This window comes from Oncorhynchus keta, unplaced genomic scaffold (assembly GCF_023373465.1).
Source record: "Oncorhynchus keta strain PuntledgeMale-10-30-2019 unplaced genomic scaffold, Oket_V2 Un_contig_5524_pilon_pilon, whole genome shotgun sequence".
Classification (NCBI taxonomy): Eukaryota; Metazoa; Chordata; class Actinopteri; order Salmoniformes; family Salmonidae; genus Oncorhynchus; species Oncorhynchus keta.
The window spans coordinates 80,711-87,500 of record NW_026288341.1 but is presented as its reverse complement, the minus strand read 5'-3'; positions in this window follow the sequence as shown (position 1 = coordinate 87,500).

Here is a 6,790-nt window from a genome sequence, read left to right as displayed (position 1 = left end):
AATCATCAAGTTTGCGGACGACACAACAGTGGTAGGCTTGATTACCAACAACGACGAGACAGCCTACAGGGAGGAGGTGTCAGGTGGTGTCAGGAAAATAACCTCACACTCAACGTCAACAAAACTAAGGAGATGATTGTGGACTTCAGGAAACAGCAGAGGGAACACCCCCCTATCCACATCGATGGAACAGTAGTGGAGAGGGTAGCAAGTTTTAAGTTCCTCGGCATACACATCACAGACAAACTGAATTGGTCCACTCACACTGACAGCGTCGTGAAGAAGGCGCAGCAGCGCCTCTTCAACCTCAGGAGGCTGAAGAAATTCGACCAAAAGCACTCACAAACTTCTACAGACACACAATGAGAGGGCGGGCTGTATCACCGCCTGGTACGGTGCTCAGGAAAATAACCTCACACTCAACGTCAACAAAACTAAGGAGATGATTGTGGACTTCAGGAATCAGCAGAGGGAACACCCCCTATCCACATCGATGGAACAGTAGTGGAGAGGGTAGCAAGTTTTAAGTTCCTTGGCATACACATCACAGACAAACTGAATTGGTCCACCCACACTGACAGCGTCGTGAAGAAGGCGCAGCAGCGCCTCTTCAACCTCAGGAGGCTGAAGAAATTCGGCTTGTCACCAAAAGCATTCACAAACTTCTATAGATGCACAATCGAGAGCTGTATCACCGCCTGGTACGGCAACTGCTCCGCCCACAACCGTAAGGCTCTCCAGAGGGTAGTGAGGTCTGCACAACGCATCACCGGGGGCAAACTACCTGCCCTCCAGGACACCTACACCACCCAATGTTACAGGAAGGCCATAAAGATCATCAAGGACATCAACCACCCGAGCCACTGCCTGTTCACCCCGCTATCATCCAGAAGGCGAGGTCAGTACAGGTGCATCAAAGCTGGGACCGAGAGACTGAAAAACAGCTTCTATCTCAAGGCCATCAGACTGTTAAACAGCCACCACTAACATTGAGTGGCTGCTGCCAACACACTGTCATTGACACTGACCCAACTCCAGCCACTTTAATAATGGGATTGATGGGAAATGATGTAAATATATCACTAGCCACTTTAAACAATGCTACCTTATATAATGTTACTTACCCTACATTATTCATCTCATATAAGTGACTGTTCCACTGGATGTCATAAGGTGAATGCACCAATTTGTAAGTCGCTCTGGATAAGAGCGTCTGCTAAATGACTTAAATGTAAATGTAAATATGCATACGTATATACTGTACTCTACATCATCGACTGCATCCTTATGTAATACATGTATCACTAGCCACTTTAACTATGCCACTTTGTTTACTTTGTCTACATACTCATCTCATATGTATATACTGTACTCGATACCATCTACTGTATGCTGCTCTGTACCATCACTCATTCATATATCCTTATGTACATATTCTTTATCCCCTTACACTGTGTATAAGACAGTAGTTTTGGAATTGTTAGTTAGATTACTTGTTGGTTATCACTGCATTGTCGGAACTAGAAGCACAAGCATTTCGCTGCACTCGCATTAACATCTGCTAACCATGTGTATGTGACAAATAAAATTTGATTTGATTTGATTTGATTTAGTTAGCTCGCTGGCCAACTCAAATGGCTACTGTAGCTAGCTGTGTCACACACAGACTGTCACAGACACCGGTCTCTAGTGAAATAAAAAATAAATAAAAATGTTCTCTTTAAAACACTTGCGTTTCGACTATCCGGATATCCCCAAAATGATTTAAAATGCCCAGCCCTAACACACACACACACACACACACCCACACACACCCACACATCCACACACACACACACACACAACACACACACACACACACACACCACACACACCACACACACACACCACACACACCACACACACACACACACACACACACACACACACACACACTAAGCGTACACACAAAGACACATATCAAGTTGAAGAGAAAGACACACCCCCTCTCACCCAGCAATAAGCCTGGCTAAATGGAGTCTGCTGTTTGACACGAAACACACACATACACAGACATAGACAGCAGGACACAGTCACACTGCTTACAGGCTTACCATGCTGACAGACACACTGGGTGTACTACTTTAAGTCTGAAAACATCAGCAAAAGCCAGCTTACAATGCAACAAGGAAAAAGACAGACAGAGAGAGAGAGAGAGAGAGAGAGAGAGAGGAGAGAGAGAGAGAGAGAGAGAGAGAGAGAGATTAGAGGGAGAGAAAGACAGAGGGAGAGAGACACACAGAGAGAGAGAGAGAGAAAGAGAAAGACAGGGAGAGAGAGACAGAGAGACAGAGAGGGAGGGACAGAGAGAGAGAGAGAAAGAGAAAGAGAGAGAGAGAGAGAGAGAGAGAGAGAGAGAGAGAGAGAGAGAGAGAGAGACAGAGAAAGACAGAGAGAGAGATCAGAGAGAGAGACAAAGACAGAGAGAGAGATTATCAGAGACCACTAGTCAGTCCTATTATCACCACCACTAGTCAGTCCTATTATCAGACTAGTCAGTCCTATTATCACCACCACTAGTCAGTCCTATTATCACCACCACTAGTCAGTCCTATTATCACCACCACTAGTCAGTCCTATTATCACCACCACTAGTCAGTCCTATTATCACCACCACTAGTCAGTCCTATTATCACCACCAGTCAGTCCTATTATCACCACAGTCATTATCACCACCACTAGTCAGTCCTATTATCACCACCACTAGTCAGTCCTATTATCACCACCACTAGTCAGTCCTATTATCACCACCACTAGTCAGTCCTATTATCACCACCACTAGTCAGTCCTATTATCACCACCACTAGTCAGTCCTATTATCACCACCACTAGTCAGTCCTATTATAACCACCACTAGTCAGTCCTATTATCACCGCCACTAGTCAGTCCTATTATCACCACCACTAGTCAGTCCTATTATCACCACCACTAGTCAGTCCTATTATCACCACCACTAGTCAGTCCTATTATCACCGCCACTAGTCAGTCCTATTATCACCGCCACTGGTCAGTCCTATTATCACCACCACTAGTCAGTCCTATTATCACCGCCACTAGTCAGTCCTATTATAACCACCACTAGTCAGTCCTATTATCACCGCCACTAGTCAGTCCTATTATCACAACCACTAGTCAGTCCTATTATCACCACCACTAGTCAGTCCTATTATCACCACCACTAGTCAGTCCTATTATCACCGCCACTAGTCAGTCCTATTATCACCGCCACTAGTCAGTCCTATTATCACCGTCACTGGTCAGTTCTATTATCACCACCACTAGTCAGTCCTATTATCACCACCACTAGTCAGTCCTATTATCACCACCACTAGTCAGTCCTATTATCACCACCACTAGTCAGTCCTATTATCACCGCCACTAGTCAGTCCTATTATCACCACCACTAGTCAGTCCTATTATCACCGCCACTAGTCAGTCCTATTATCACCGCCACTAGTCAGTCCTATTATCACCAGTCAGTCCTATTATCACCGCCACTAGTCAGTCCTATTATCACCACCACTAATCAGTCCTATTATCACCGCCACTAGTCAGTCCTATTATCACCACCAGTAGTCAGTCCTATTATAACCACCACTAGTCAGTCCTATTATCACCGCCACTAGTCAGTCCTATTATCACCGCCACTAGTCAGTCCTATTATCACCGCCACTGGTCAGTTCTATTATCACCACCACTAGTCAGTCCTATTATCACCGCTGCTAGTCAGTCCTATTATCACCATCACTAGTCAGTCCTATTATCACCACCACTAGTCAGTCCTATTATCACCGCCACGAGTCAGTCCTATTATCACCGCCACTAGTCAGTCCTATTATCACCACCACTAGTCAGTCCTATTATCACCAGTCAGTCCTATTATCACCACCACTAGTCAGTCCTATTATCACCACCACTAGTCAGTCCTATTATCACCAGTCAGTCCTATTATCACCACCACTAGTCAGTCCTATTATCACCAGTCAGTCCTATTATCACCACCACTAGTCAGTCCTATTATCACCACCACTAGTCAGTCCTATTATCACCACCACTAGTCAGTCCTATTATCACCACCACTAGTCAGTCCTATTATCACCACCACTAGTCAGTCCTATTATCACCACCACTAGTCAGTCCTATTATCACCACCACTAGTCAGTCCTATTATCACCGCCACTAGTCAGTCCTATTATCACCACCACTAGTCAGTCCTATTATCACCGCCACTAGTCAGTCCTATTATCACCACCACTAGTCAGTCCTATTATCACCACCACTAGTCAGTCCTATTATCACCAGTCAGTCCTATTATCACCACCACTAGTCAGTCCTATTATCACTAGTCAGTCCTATTATCACCACCACTAGTCAGTCCTATTATCACCACCACTAGTCAGTCCTATTATCACCACCACTAGTCAGTCCTATTATCACCACCACTAGTCAGTCCTATTATCACCACCACTAGTCAGTCCTATTATCACCGCCACTAGTCAGTCCTATTATCACCACCACTAGTCAGTCCTATTATCACCACCACTAGTCAGTCCTATTATCACCAGTCAGTCCTATTATCACCACCACTAGTCAGTCCTATTATCACCACCACTAGTCAGTCCTATTATCACCACCACTAGTCAGTCCTATTATCACCGCCACTAGTCAGTCCTATTATCACCAGTCAGTCCTATTATCACCGCCACTAGTCAGTCCTATTATCACCACCACTAGTCAGTCCTATTATCACCACCACTAGTCAGTCCTATTATCACCACCACTAGTCAGTCCTATTATCACCGCCACTAGTCAGTCCTATTATCACCACCACTAGTCAGTCCTATTATCACCACCACTAGTCAGTCCTATTATCACCACCACTAGTCAGTCCTATTATCACCACCACTAGTCAGTCCTATTATCACCACCACTAGTCAGTCCTATTATCACCGCCACTAGTCAGTCCTATTATCACCACCACTAGTCAGTCCTATTATCACCAGTCAGTCCTATTATCACCGCCACTAGTCAGTCCTATTATCACCACCACTAGTCAGTCCTATTATCACCACCACTAGTCAGTCCTATTATCACCACCAGTAGTCAGTCCTATTATAACCACCACTAGTCAGTCCTATTATCACCGCCACTAGTCAGTCCTATTATCACCACCACTAGTCAGTCCTATTATCACCGCCACTGGTCAGTTCTATTATCACCACCACTAGTCAGTCCTATTATCACCGCCACTAGTCAGTCCTATTATCACCGCCACTGGTCAGTCCTATTATCACCACCACTAGTCAGTCCTATTATCACCGCCACTAGTCAGTCCTATTATCACCACCACTAGTCAGTCCTATTATCACCACCACTAGTCAGTCCTATTATCACAACCACTAGTCAGTCCTATTATCACCACCACTAGTCAGTCCTATTATCACCACCACTAGTCAGTCCTATTATCACCGCCACTAGTCAGTCCTATTATCACCGCCACTAGTCAGTCCTATTATCACCGTCACTGGTCAGTCCTATTATCACCACCACTAGTCAGTCCTATTATCACCACCACTAGTCAGTCCTATTATCACCACCACTAGTCAGTCCTATTATCACCGCCACTAGTCAGTCCTATTATCACCACCACTAGTCAGTCCTATTATCACCGCCACTAGTCAGTCCTATTATCACCGCCACTAGTCAGTCCTATTATCACCAGTCAGTCCTATTATCACCGTCCTATTATTGTCAGTCCTCACCACCACTAGTCAGTCCTATTATCACCGTTATCAGTCAGTATTATCACCGCCACTAGTCAGTCCTATTATCACCGCCACTAGTCAGTCCTATTATCACCACCACTAGTCAGTCCTATTATCACCGCCACTAGTCAGTCCTATTATCACCATCACTAGTCAGTCCTATTATCACCACCACTAGTCAGTCCTATTATCACCGCCACTAGTCAGTCCTATTATCACCGCCACTAGTCAGTCCTATTATCACCAGTCAGTCCTATTATCACCACCACTAGTCAGTCCTATTATCACCACCACTAGTCAGTCCTATTATCACCAGTCAGTCCTATTATCACCACCACTATTATCAGTCAGTCCAGTCAGTCCTATTATCACCACCACTAGTCAGTCCTATTATCACCACCACTAGTCAGTCCTATTATCACCACCACTAGTCAGTCCTATTATCACCTGTGGTGGATGGGTAACCACTAGTCAGTCCTATTATCACTAGTCAGTCCTATTATAACCACCACTAGTCAGTCCTATTATCACCGCCACTAGTCAGTCCTATTATCACCACCACTAGTCAGTCCTATTATCACCACCACTAGTCAGTCCTATTATCACCACCACTAGTCAGTCCTATTATCACCACCACTCAGTCCACTATTACCAGTCAGTCCTATTATCACCACCACTAGTCAGTCCTATTATCACTAGTCAGTCCTATTATCACCACCACTAGTCAGTCCTATTATCACCACCACTAGTCAGTCCTATTATCACCACCAGTCAGTCCTATTATCACCGCCACTAGTCAGTCCTATTATCACCACCACTAGTCAGTCCTATTATCACCGCCACTAGTCAGTCCTATTATCACCACCACTAGTCAGTCCTATTATCACCACCACTAGTCAGTCCTATTATCACCACCACTAGTCAGTCCTATTATCACCACCACTAGTCAGTCCTATTATCACCACCACTAGTCAGTCCTATTATCA